The 13,938-nt window shown below is 52.2% G+C and overlaps 4 non-coding genes across 4 annotated transcripts; all 4 read right to left on the bottom strand.

Annotated features, from left to right (window-relative positions):
• Positions 1–128: 128 nt before the first annotated feature.
• Positions 129–221, bottom strand: LOC136119593 (small nucleolar RNA SNORD116). Its single transcript, XR_010655574.1, has one exon. It is a non-coding gene; the product is annotated as a small nucleolar RNA SNORD116 (small nucleolar RNA).
• A 2,660-nt stretch (positions 222–2,881) lies between these two features.
• LOC136119579 (small nucleolar RNA SNORD116) lies at positions 2,882–2,974 on the bottom strand. Its single transcript, XR_010655562.1, has one exon. It is a non-coding gene; the product is annotated as a small nucleolar RNA SNORD116 (small nucleolar RNA).
• A 2,636-nt stretch (positions 2,975–5,610) lies between these two features.
• LOC136119557 (small nucleolar RNA SNORD116) lies at positions 5,611–5,703 on the bottom strand. The gene has a single exon (XR_010655541.1). It is a non-coding gene; the product is annotated as a small nucleolar RNA SNORD116 (small nucleolar RNA).
• A 2,689-nt stretch (positions 5,704–8,392) lies between these two features.
• LOC136119563 (small nucleolar RNA SNORD116) lies at positions 8,393–8,485 on the bottom strand. Its single transcript, XR_010655547.1, has one exon. It is a non-coding gene; the product is annotated as a small nucleolar RNA SNORD116 (small nucleolar RNA).
• Between the last annotated feature and the right edge of the window lie 5,453 nt (positions 8,486–13,938).

Genomic DNA, 13,938 nt, shown 5'->3' with positions numbered 1-13,938 from the left:
GACACGGTCCACCCTCAGACAGAAACCTCTCCAATGCTGGAGTACTGGGTGGTATTTGCATGTATGTCAGGAGGGGATGATGACCCTCACTCCTCACTGTGCCCTAACCCCGAGAGAGGAAACGTGCTGGACCTCAGTTTCGATAAGGAGACTGTAGAGTGTTCTCACTCATTTTGTTCAGATTTTCCATGGAATGCATACAAGGGTGTCATCATCGATCTGAATACATGCTGGGAAGCTGCAGAACATAACCAGGCAGGCCATGCGGCTCTGCAGAGGAGACATTACCCTGGAGTACTCCAACAGCCTGGGGAATCCACAGTCCTCAGACCACTCAGCAAAAGCAAACATCAATCCACTCTTGCAGCCTTTGGGCCCATCTGAGGAAAACCTAATGTGGCATGGCACATCTTAGGGTGAGTGAATGCCTACCGTCCTGAGTAATCCAAGGCCATGCTCAGCAGTATGCGCCCGCCTCACTTTTTTCAGTTTTCCTTAGCTCATCCAGGCATCAGAGTACGTGAAGGTCTTCTTTTTGTCGACAGCCAGCCTTGCCAAGCAAATACACCTGAGAAGTGGACGGAAATAACAGAGGCTTCAGAAGTGGACCGAGGTCCTCAGGGAACATGATCCATGCGAATGTTTACCTGGGCTTCTGCTCTGAACCTGCTTCCCAAGGACCTCTATCCCTCACCGATTATTGTTTTGTGACTCACAGCATGTCTGCAGGACGTTAGGCATGTACATTGGCCAGTGTGTGAGACGCTGTATGTGTGTATTCACGCGCGTGGGCGTGTGCGACTGCGACTGCGCACGAGGACGCGATTGTGGGTTCCTGGTGTGCCTCTGAAAACGCGTCTTGCTCTCTGTGTGTCCCTGTGGCCCTCTGCAGAGGCCTCCAATAGTTAATACCAGAGATTATACACAACACCCTGGTTGGACTCCCAACAGAAAAAGAAAGACCCCTGTGAGCTGCAGGAGACTTATGAGAACTGTGACCCCCAGGAGCTGTAGAAATAGGCCACAGACTCCCGCTCTCGCATAGCCATGCCTTCTGACCAAAGGACGAACCTAGATGAGACCTGCCTACCGGCCGTGGGTGTCACATGAGTGTGGACATGGACATCCTGCCAGCTAACAGCACATCTGATGTGCACTTGGGCCACTCCCAGTGCTTCCGGAAGCAAGGGAAACTCCTATGGGTGGACTGAAACCAACCTGAAGATGGCTACAGGCAAGATGCAGCCTGGCACCACTCAAGGGGCTAACGATATTTGGCCCAAAAGCCAATTCTCGCCAAATAGGACAAATCACGTTCTGTGGACCCGTGGGTATGCCCACCACGGGAAGTGGTAGGATTAAGCAACCATAATCCAGGTTGGAACCCCACAGCAGAAACTAGACCATCTTCCCGGCCATGTCTCGCCAGCGCCCAGCCGGCAGGTTTCTCAGCCCTGAACCTGGAGGAAACGCTCAAATTTTTGAGAGCCTCGTCCTAAGTGCCCTCCTCCTGCCCTCAGGGCAACTCGACCTTACCTGAAGCCACAGACATCATGCGAACATGGGGTCACTGTACACCAAGGAAGACAGGCCACATACATGTCTGCTTTGATGACGCCTACCCCACCCCATGCATTATGGCACTTCTCCACTGCCACAGCGACACTACTAAGGACCTTGCAGAGATCAAAAGCACTGTCCCCGAGGACCACAGACAGACTTCCAACAGAAGACCTCTGCCACGCGAGGGGACCTGTAACTCTGAAAGGGCATAGTGCCTGTCCATGGCAGCGCACCTAGCATAGCAACAGTGTCCCCATCTCTGCCCCGCGTAAACTTCTGGCTGTTCGAAAGGCCTGCATGACACACGGGCCGGCCGCGTCATGCCCTCCAGGAGAAAAACTTTCACTTGCACATTCCCAAACAAGGGACAAAGCGGCCAAAGGGCATGTTCGCATAACTCACCTATCCTCAAGAAGAGGGGCACACACGCCTCAGCATGTCTATCTTCTCTAGGTCCCGCAAGACACCCTTTGGGAGTCATCCCTCCAGCAACGGAATCTCAACTCATCACATGTTACCTACCTCACCGAATCCTCATGAACTGCCAAAGCCATCCCCTTCATACGCAGCCGATGCCAGCCCACCACGAACAGGACACATGCTTGGGAAGCCGTGGCCAGCATCTGCAACACAATGATGACAGCCCATCCCACGACATCACACAGGACATGTCCTCATAATGTCTTACCTTCCTCTCCAGGCCAACAGTCACCACGCAGGCTTAAATGCAGCACTCGTTCCTAACCCCACTCCACGATGACCCACTTAGTGCAAACACTGTGCCAGAAGCTGCAGTAGATGAGCTGACATGGGCACCCCTGAGGCCTAATCCATCAGCCCCCTTCTGCCAATGTCCAACCCCAGCCAGCCCCACCGACTGCTCCAGACCCACCAGGCACCCAAGAACCTCAATGCGCCAAACGCAATGACAGGGAGGGCCACAGGCCTGGCCAGAGGTTCCATGCTCCAACCAGGGAAGCTTTCTCATTTTGGCTTCCAGAATTAACCCCCAAAGTGGCACGCACAAACCGTGACACTGGCCAAAACACACCTCCCAAGCTGCAAGCTCAATGGGCCTACCCCAGTCCACACTCCCACTCTGAAGATCAGCAGTTGAGCCTGCCCCCTCAAATTCCCTCATCGGCCTTTCAGCAGGGACCTGGGATTCATAGACGACCCAGTTTATGTGCAGACACGGTCCACTCTCAGATAGAAACCCCTCCAAAGCTGGAGACCTGGGTGGTGTTTGCATCATGTCAGGAGGGGACGATGGCCCTCACACCTAACTGTGCCCTACCCCCGAGAGAGGAAACGTGCTGGACCTCAGTTTCGATGAGGAGACGGTAGAGTGTTCTCACTCATTTTGTTCAGATTTTCCAAGGAATGCATACAAGGGTGTCGTCATCGATGCAAGCTCTGCTGGGAAGCTGTAGAACATAACCGGGCTGCCGCGGGGCTCTGCACAGGAGCCATTACCCTGGAGTACTCCAACAGCCTGGGGAATCCACAGTCCTCAGGCCACTCAGCAAAAGCAACAATCAATCCACTCTTGCAGCCATTGGGCCCATCTGAGGAAAACCTAATATAGAATGGCACATCTTAGGGTGAGTGAATGCCTACCGTCCTGAGTTATCCACGGCCATGATCAGCAACATGCACTCGCCTCACTTTTTCCAGTTTTCTTAGCACATCCAGTCATCAGAGTATGCGAAGGTCATCTTCTTCTTGCTGACAGCCAGCCTTGCCGAGCTACTACACCTGAGAAGTGGACAGAAATAACAGAGGTTTCAGAAGTGGACCGAGGTCCTCAGGGAACATGATCCATGCGAATATTTACCTGGGTTTCTGCTCTGAACCTGCTTCCCAAGGACCTATATCTCTTACCGAGTACTGATTTGTGTCTCACAGCATGTCTGCAGGAAGTTAGGCACGTACAGTGGCCAGTGTGTGAGACGCTGTATGTGTGTATTCACGCGCGTGGGCGTGTGTGACTGCGACTGCGCACGAGGACGCGATTGTGGGTTCCTGCGTGTGCCTCTGAAAACGCGTCTTGCTCTCTGTGTGTCCCTGTGGCCCTCTGCAGAGGCCTCCAACAGTAAATACCAGAGTTTATACACAACACCCTGGTTGGACTCCCAACAGAAAAAGAAAGGCTCCTGTGAGCTGCAAGAGACTTATGAGAACTGTGACCCCCAGGAGCTGTAGAAATAGGCCACAGACTCCCACTCTCCCACAGCCATGCCTCTGACCAAAGCACGAACCTAGATGAGACCTGCCTACCGGCCGTGGGTGTCACATGTGTGTGGACATGGACATCCTGCCAGCTAACAGCACATCTTCCGGAAGCAAGGGAAACTCCTATGGGCGGGCTGAAACCGGCCTGCAGATGGGTACAGGCAAGATGCAGCCTGGCACCATTCAAGGGCCTAACGAAATTTGGCCCAAATGCCAATTCTCGCCAACTAGGCCAAATCGTGTTCCGTGGACCCATGTGTATGCCCAACGTGGGAAGTGGTGGGCTTAAGCACCCATAACCCAGGTTGGAACCCCACGGCAAAACTAGATCATCTTCCCGGCCACACCTCCCCATCGCCCAGCCGGCAGGTTTCTCGGCCCTGAAACCGGAGGAAATGCTCAAATGCTTGACAGCCTCGTCCTAAGTGCCCTCCTCCTGCCCTCAGGGCAACTCGACCTTACTTGAAGCCACAGACATCATGCGAACACGGGGTCACTGTACTACAAGGAAGACAGACCACATACATGTCTGCTTTGATGACACCGACCCCACCCCATGCATTCTGGCACTTCTCCACTGCCACAGTGACACTACCAAGGACCTTACAGAGATCAAAAGCACTGTCCCCGAGGACCACAGACAGACTTCCAACAGGAGACCTCTGCCACGCGAGGGGACCTGTAAGTCTGAAAGGGCACAGTGCCTGTCCACGGCAGCTCACCTAGCATAGCAACAGTGCCCCCATCTCTGTCCCGCGTAAACTTCTGGCTGTTCGAAAGGCCTGCATGACACACGGGCCGGCCGCATCATGCCCTCCGGGAGAAAAACTTTCACTTTGCACATTCCCAAACATGGGACAAAGCGGCCAGAGGGCATGTTCGCATAACTCACCTTCCTCCAAGGAGGCCAGCACAAATGCCTCAGCATGTCCATCTTCTCTAGGTCCCGCAAGACACCCTTTGGGAATCATCCCTCCAGCAACGGAATCTCAACTCATCACAGGTTACCTACCTCACCGAATCCTCATGAGATGCCAAAGCCATCCCCTTCATAGGCATCTGATGCCAGCCCACCACAAACAGGACACATGCTTGGGAAGCCATGGCCAGCATCTGCAACCCAATGATGACAGCCCATCCCACGACATCAAACAGGACATGTCCTCATAATACCTCACCTTCCTCTCCAGGCCAGCAGTCACCACGCAGGCTTAAATGCAGCACTCCTTCCTAACCCCACTCCACGATGACCCACTTAGTGCAAACACTGTGCCAGAAGCTGCAGTAGATGAGCTGACATGGGCACCACTGAGGCCTAATCCATCAGCCCCCTTCCGCCAACGTCCAACTCCAGCCCACACCCACCCACTGCTCCAGCCCCACCGGGCACTCAAGAACCTCAACACGCCAAACTCAAGACAGGGAGGGCCACACAGGCCTGGCATGAGGCTCCATGCTCCAATCAGGGAAGCTTGCACATTTTGGCTTCCAGAATTAACCACCGAAGCAGCGTGCACAAAGCGTGATCCCGGCCAAAGCACACCTTTCCAAGCTGCAAGCTCACTGGGCCTACACCGGCACACAATCCAACTCTGAAGACCATCATGAGAGCCTTCCCACTCGCATTCCCTTAACGGTCTTCTAGCAGCGACCTGATATTCATACATGATCCAGCTTACGGGCAGACACAGTCGAACCTCAGACAGTAGCACCTCCAATTCTGGAGCCCTGAGTGGTGTTTGCATGCATGTCAGCAGGGGACGCTGGCCCTCACTCCTCACTGTCTGAAACACCCGAGAGAGGAAACGTGCTGGACCTCAGATTCGATGAGGAGACGGTAGAGTGTTCTCACTCATTTTGTTCAGATTTTCCAAGGAATGCATACCAGGGTGTCATCATCGATCCAAGCACGTGCTGGGACGCTGCACAACACAACCGGGCATGCCATGCGGGTCTGCAGAGGAGCCATGACCTCCTAGTACTCCAAAACCCTGGGCAATCCGCAGCCCTCAGGCCACTCTGCAAGAGCAACAGTCAATCTACTCTTGCAGCCACTGGGGCCGTCAGAAGAAAACCTAATATCCAATGACACATGTTGTGGTGGTTGAATACCTACCATCCTGAAATATCCACGTCCACGCTCGGAAACGTGGGCCCGCCTCACTTCTTCCAGTTCTCCTCAGCACCTCCAGTCGTCAGCCCACGCAAACGTCCTCTTGTCTTTGCTGACGGCCAGCCTTGCCAAGAAACTGCACCTGAGATGTGGACGGAAATCACGCAGGATTCAGAAGTGAACCTGGGTCCTTAGAGAACATGATTTATGCGAACATTTACCTGGGCTGGAGCCCTGAACCTGCTTCACAAGGACCTCTATCCCTTACCAAGAACTGAAAGTGTGTCTGACAGCATGACTGCAGGAAGTTAGGCATGTACGTTGGCCGTTGTGTGTGAGGGTGTATGCGTGTGTTCCTGCGTGTGCACGTGCGTGACTATGACTACGCATGATGATGCGCTTGTGGGTTTCTGTGTCAGCCTCTGCATCCCCGTCCTGGTCTTTGTGTGTCCTTGAGGCCCTCTGCAGTGACACTGAATAGTAAAAGTCACAGGTTATACACAGTACCCTGGCTTTGGACCACCCCACTGAATGGAGAAACATCCCTACCAGCTTCAAGAAGCCACATGAGAACTTTGACCCCCAGAGGCTGTTGTAATAGGCCACGGACTCCCGCTATCCCACAGCCATGCCTTCTGACCAAAGCACAAAGACTCGAGGAGATCTGCCTCCCAGCCGTGAGTGTCACATCTACGTGGACCTAGAGACCCTGCTAGCTACTAACACATCTGATGTGCACTTGGGGTCACTCCCAGCGCTTTTGGAAGCAAGGGAACTTCCCATGGATGGCGTTGACAATGACCTGCAGCTGGCTATAGGCAAGATGCAACCCGGCACCTCTCAGGGGTCTAAAGGACTTCAGCCCAAGTGTGACTTCTCACCAACTAGGCCAAATCACTTTCTGTGGACCTGTTGGAAAGCCCACCACGGCAAGAGGTGGTCTTCAGCAACCACGACCCAGGTTCAAACCCCACAGCAGAAACTAGGCCACCTTTCCAGCCACGTCTCGGCCAGCTCCCCCTCGACAGGATTCAGAGCCCTGAATCCCGAGGAAACGCTCAAACACTGAGCAACCTTGTCCTCACTGCCCTCCTCCTGCCCACACGGCAACTCGACCCTACTGGAAGCCACAGATAACATGCGAACACGGGGACACTATACACCAGGGAAGACAAACCGCAAGCATGTCTGCTTTGATGATGCCAAACCCACACCATGCATTCTGGCACTTCTCCACTGCCACAGCGATACTACCGAGGACCTCACAGAGATCAAAGGCACTGTCCCCGAGGACCACAAACTTCCAACGGAAGACCTCTGCCATGAGAGGGGACCTGGAAGCCAGTAAGGGCACAGTGGCTGTCAAGGTCAGCACACCTGGCATCACAACAGTGCGCCCATCTCTACCATGCCAACGGACTGCTTCGGATAAACCTCTGGCTGTTAGATAGGCATCCGGACCTCATGGGCCGGCCGCGTCACGCCTTCCGGGAAAAACACTTTCGCTTTGCACATTCCCAAACTAGGGAACAAAGTGGCCAAAGGGCATGTTTGCATAACTCACCTACCCCAATGAGGCCGGCACACACTCCTCAGCATATCGATCTTTTCTAGCTTATGCAAGACACCCTTTGGGAATCATTTCTCCAGCAACGGGATCACAAGTCTACACAGGTTACCTACCTCATCGCATCCACGTGAACCGCCAAAGCCATCCTCTCCATAGGCAGGTGATGCCAGCCCATCAAGTACATGACAAATCCTTGAGAAGCCGAGGCCAGAGCCTGCAACCCAATGATGACAGCCCATGCCACAACATCACGTAGGACCTGTCCTTTCCATGCCTTACCTTCCTGTCCAGACCATCAGCCACGACGCAGGCTTAAATGCAACACTCGGATCTCACCCCACTCCATGATGACCCACGGGGGGAAAACCCTGTGCCAGGAATTCCAATACAGGAGCTGACAAGCGCAACACCGAGGCCTAATCCATCAGCCCCCTTGCGCCGATGCCCAACGTCAGCCCCCACACACCCACTGCTCCAGCCCCACTGGGCACTCAAGAACTTCACCATGACAAATGCAAAAACAGGGAGGGCCACAGGCCTGGCCTGAGTCTCCGGGCTCCAACCAGGGAAGCTTTCTCATTTTGGCTTCCAGAATTAACCCCCAAAGCAGCACGCACAAACCGTGACACTGGCCAAAACATACCTCCCAAGCTGCAAGCTCACTGAACCTACCTCAGCCCACACTCCGACTCTGAAGATCAGCAGGTGAGACTGCCCCCTCACATTCCCTCAACGGCCTTTCAACTGGGACCTGGGATTCATAGACGACCCAGTTTATGCGCAGACACGGACCACCCTCAGACAGGAACCCCTCCAATGCTGGAGCCCTGGGTGGTATTTGCATGCATGTCAGGAGGGGACGATGGCCCTTACTCCTAACTGTGCCTTACCCCCGACAGAGGAAACGTGCTGGACCTCAGACTCGATGAGGAGACGGTAGAGTGTTCTCACTCATTTTGTTCAGATTTTCCAAGGAATGCATAAAAGGGTGTCATCATCGATCCAAGCACGTGCTGGGACGCTGCACAACACAACCACGCATGCCATGCGGGTCTCCAGAGGAGCCATGACCTCGTAGTACTCCAAAACCCTGGGGAATCCACAGCCCTCAGGCCACTCTGCAAGAGTAACAGTCAATCTACTCTTGAAGCCACTGGGCCCGTCTGAGGAAAACCTAATATTCAGTGGCACATCTTAGGGTGGGTGAACGCCTACCTTCCTGAGTCATCCAGGACCATGCTTAGCAACCGGCCCCCACCTCACTTTTCCAGTTCTCCTTAGCACCTCCAGTCATCAGACAACGTGAACGTCTTCTTGCCTTTCCTGACGGCCACCCCTCCCCAGGAACTGCACCTGAGAAGTGGACATAAATCACGCAGTCATCAGAATTGGACCGGGGTCCTCAGAGAACGTGATTCATGCCAATGTTTACCTGGGCTTGAGCCCAGACCCTGCTTACCAAGGACCTCTACCCTTACTGAGAACTTAATGTTTGTCTGACAGCACGACTGCAGGATGTTAGGAACGTACGTTGCCCGGCATGTGAGAGGGTCTATGTGTGTGTTCACGCGTGTGCGTGGGTGTGACTGTCACTGCTCACGAGGACGTGCTTCTGGGCTTCTTTGTGTTCCGCTCAAACTGCATCTTGGTCTCCGTGTGTCCCTGAGGCCCTCTGCAGAAACACCGAAGCGTAAAAGCCACAGTTTATACACAGAATGCTGGCATTGGACACAGACACCCCTGAATGGAGAAAGACCCCTTCAAGCTTCAAGAGGCTGAATGCGAACTCTGAAACCCGGAGGCTGTTGAAGTAGGCCACGGATTCCCGCTCTCCCACAGCCTAGCCTTGTGATCAAAGCACAAAGACCTAACCAGGCTTGCCTCCCGGCCGTGGGTGTGACATATACGTGGACCCGGAGAAGCTGCCAGCTAGTAGCATGTCTGATGTGCAATTGGGGCCACTTCCAGCACTCCCGGAGGCAAGACAACCTCTGCTGGTTGGGCCGACTCTGACCTGCAGCAGGCTCCAGGCAAGATGCAGCCCGGCACCACTCAAGGGGCTAACGAAATTCGGCCTATGTGCCAATTCTGGCCAACTAGGCCAAATCACTTTCTGTGGACCCATAGGAATGCCCACCACAGGAATTGGTGGGCTTCAGCAACCATAACTCTTGTTCAGAACCCACAGCCGAAACTAGGCTACCATCCCTGCCATGTTTTGTCAGCACCCACCCAGCAGGGTTGGCGGCCCTGAACCCTGAGGAAACGCACAAATCCTGGCCAGCCCCGTCCTCCGTGGCCTCCTCCTGCCCACGGGGCAACTCAACCCTATTAGAAGCCACAGATACCGTGCAAAAAGGGGGACACTGTACACCAGGGGTGAGAGATTGTAACATGCCTGCTTTGATGACACTGACCCTACCCCACGGATCCTGGCACTTCTCCACTGCCACAGTGACACTACCGAGGACCTCACAGAGACCAAAGGCACTGTCCCCGAGAACCAAAAACAGATTGCCAACGGAAGACCTCTGCCACTCAAGGGGACCTGGACACTTCAAAGGGCACAGTGCCTGTCTGCGGCAGCGTACCCGGCATCGCAACAGTGTCCGCGTTGCTGTTCCACCAACAGACTTCTCCAGATAAATCTCTGGCTCTTTGAAATTCCTGCGAGGTTTTGTGGGAAGATGGCAGAAGAGTAAGACGCGGAGATCGCCTTCCTCCCCACGGATACAACAGAAATACATCTACACGTGGAACAACTCCTACAGAACACCTACTGAAGGCTGGCAGAAGACCTCAGAGCTCCCAAAAGGCCAGAAACTCCCCACGTACCTGGGTAGGGCAAAAGAAAAAAAGAAAAAACAGAGAAAAAAGAATAAGGACGGCACCTGCACCAGTGGGAGGGAGCTGTAAAGGAGGAAAAGTTTCCACACACTAGGAAGCCCCTCCGCGGGCGGAGACTGCGGGAGGCGGAGGGGGGAGCTTCGGGACCGCGGAGTGGTGCACAGCGACGGGTGTGGAGGGCAAAGCGGGGAGATTCCTGCACAGACGATCGGTGCCGACCGGCACTCACCAACCCGAGAGGCTTGTCTGCTCACCCGCCGGGGCGGGCGGGGCTGCGAGCTGAGGCTCGGGTTTCGGTTTTGGACGGAGCGCAGGGAGAGGACTGGGATTGGCGGCTTGAACATAGCCTGAAGGGGTTAGTGCACCACGGCTAGCCGGGAGGGAGTTCGGGGAAAAGCCTGCACCTGCCGAAGAGGCAAGAGACTTTTTCTTCCCTCTTTGTTTCCTGGTGCGCGAGGAGAGGGGTTTAAGAGCGCTGCTTAAAGGAACTCCAGAGACGGGCGCGAGCCGCGGCTAAAAGCGCGAACCCCAGAGACGGGCGCGAGCCGCGGCTAAAAGCGCGGATCCCAGAGACGGGCGGGAGACGCTAAGGCTGCTGCTGCCGCCACCAAGGGGCCTGTGTGCGAGCACAGGTCACTCTCCACACCCCTCTTCCACGGAGCCTGTGCAGCCCGCCACTGCCAGGTTCCCGGGATACAGGGACAACTTCCCCGGGAGTACGCACAGCGGGTCTCAGGCTGGAGCAACGTCACGCTGGCCTCTGCCGCCGCAGGCCCGCCCCGCAGGCAGTGCCCCTCCCTCCCCCCCGGCCTGAGTGCGCCAGAGCCCCCGAATCAGCGGCTTCTTTAACCCCATACTGTCTGAGCAAAAAACAGACGCCCTCCAGCGACCTACACGCAGAGGCAGGGCCAAATCCAAAGCTGAGCCCCTGTGAGCTGTGAGAACAAAGAAGAGAAAGGGAAATCTCTCCCAGCAGCCACAGAAGCAGCGGATTAAAGCTCCACAATCAACTTCATATACCCTGCATCTGTGGAATACCTGAATAGACAGGGAGTGATCCCAAATTGAAGAGGTGGAATTTAGGAGCGAGATCTGTGATTTTTTTCCCTTTTCCTCTTTTTGTGAATGTGTACATGTATGCTTCTGTGTGAGATCTTGTCTGTATACTCTTGCTTCCACCATTTGTCCTAGGGCTCTATCCATCCATGGTTTTTTAAGAAAAATTTTTTTTTCTTAATAATTAATTTTAATTGTAATAACTTTATTATACTTTACCTTCGTTCTTTCTTTCTTTCCTTCCTTCCTTCCCTCCTTTAGACAACGAATCACCCCAAATTGAGGAGGTGGTCTCTGAGAGCAAGATTTATGATTTTTCCCCCTTTACCTCTTTTTCTGAACGTGTATGTGTATGCTTCTGTGTAAGATTTTCTCTGTGTAGCTTTGCTTCCAACATTTGTCCTAAGGTTCTATCCGGCCCTTTTTTTTTTCTAAATATTTTTTAATTCAATAACTATATTATACTTTATTTTATTTTTACTGTATCTTCTTTCTTTCTTTTTTCCTTCTTTCCCTCCTTCCTCCCTTCCTCCCTCCCTCCCTCCCTCCCTCCTTTCTTTCCTTCTTTGCTTCTTTCTTCCTTCCTTCCTTTCTTCCTTTCCTTCTTTCTTTCCTCATACTTCTACTAATTCTCTCTACATTTTCTCCTTCTTTCCCTCCTCCCTTCCTTCCTTCCTCCCTCCCTCCCTCCCTCCTTTCTTTCCTTCTTTGCTTCTTTCTTCCTTCCTTCCTTTCCTCCTTTCCTTCTTTCTTTCCTCATACTTCTACTAATTCTCTCTACATTTTCTCCTTCTTTCCCTCCTTCCTTCCTTCCTTCCTCCCTCCCTCCCTCCCTCCTTTCTTTCCTTCTTTGCTTCTTTCTTCCTTCCTTCCTTTCCTCCTTTCCTTCTTTCTTTCCTCATACTTCAACTAATTCTCTCTACTTTGTCTCCCTTTTATTCTGAGCCGTGTGGATGAAAGGCTCTTGGTGCTCCAGCCCAGGAGTCAGGGCTCTGCCTCTGAGGTAGGAGAGCCAACTTCAGGACACTGGTCAACAAGAGACCTCCCAGCTCCACATAATATTAAATGGCGGAAATCTCCCAGAGACCTCCATCTTAACACCAGCACCCAGCTTCACTCAACGACCAGCAAGCCACAGTGCTGGACAACCTATGCCAAACAACTAGCAAAACAGGAACACAACCCCACCCATTAGCAGAGAGGCTGCCTAAAATCATAATAAGGCCACAGACACCCCAAAACACACCACCAGACGTGAACCTGCCCACTAGAGAGACAAGATCCAGCCTCATCCAGCACAACACAGGCACTAGTCCCCTTCACCAGGAAGCCTACACAACCCACTGAAACAACCTTAGCCACTGGAGACAGACATCAAAAACAACGGGAACTACGAACGTGCAGCCTGCAAAAAGGAGACCCCAAACACAGTAAGATAAGCAAAATGAGAAGACAGAAAAACACACAGCAGATGAAGGAGCAAGATAAAAACCCACCAGACCTAACAAATGAAGAGGAAATAGGCAATCTACCTGAAAAAGAATTCAGAATAATGATAGTAAGGATGATCCAAAATCTTGGAAGTAGAATGGACAAAATGCAAGAAACAGTTAACAAGGACCTAGAAGACATAAAGATGAAACAAGCAACGATGAACAACGCAATAAATGAAATTAAAAGTACTCTAGATAGGATCAATAGCAGAATAACTGAGGCAGAAGAACGGATAAGTGACCTGGAAGATAAAGTAGTGGAAATAACTACTGCAGAGCAGAATAAAGAAAAAAGAATGAAAAGAACTGAGGACAGTCTCAGAGACCTCTGGGACAACATTAAACGCACCAACATTCGAATTATAGGGGTTCCAGAAGAAGAAGAAAAAAAGAAAGGGACTGAGAAAATATTTGAAGAGATTATAGTTGAAAACTTCCCTAATATGGGAAAGGAAATAGTTAATCAAGTCCAGGAAGCACAGAGAGTCCCATACAGGATAAATACAAGGAGAAATACGCCAAGACACATATTAATCAAACTGTCAAAAATTAAATACAAAGAAAGCATATTAAAAGCAGCAAGGGAAAAACAACAAATAACACACAAGGGAATCCCCATAAGGTTAACAGCTGATCTCTCAGCAGAAACCCTACAAGCCAGAAGGGAGTGGCAGGACATACTAAAAGTGATGAAGGAGAAAAACCTGCAACCAAGACTACTCTACCCAGCAAGGATCTCATTCAGATTTGATGGAGAAATTAAAACCTTTACAGACAAGCAAAAGCTGAGAGAGTTCAGCACCACCAAACCAGCTTTACAACAAATGCTAAAGGAACTTCTCTAGACAAGAAACACAAGAGAAGGAAACGACCTATAATAACGAACCCAAAACAATATAGAAAATGGGAATAGGAACATACATATCGATAATTACCTTAAATGTAAATGGACTAAATGCTCCCACCAAAAGACACAGATTGGCTGAATGGATACAAAAACAAGACCCTTATATATGCTGTCTACAAGAGACCCACTTCAGACCTAGAGACACATACAGACT

The sequence above is a fragment of the Phocoena phocoena genome, chromosome 2 (assembly GCF_963924675.1).
Source record: "Phocoena phocoena chromosome 2, mPhoPho1.1, whole genome shotgun sequence".
Lineage (NCBI taxonomy): Eukaryota > Metazoa > Chordata > Mammalia > Artiodactyla > Phocoenidae > Phocoena > Phocoena phocoena.
Note: the sequence above shows the minus strand (reverse complement) of the source record. Positions and strands in the feature narration are given on the sequence as shown.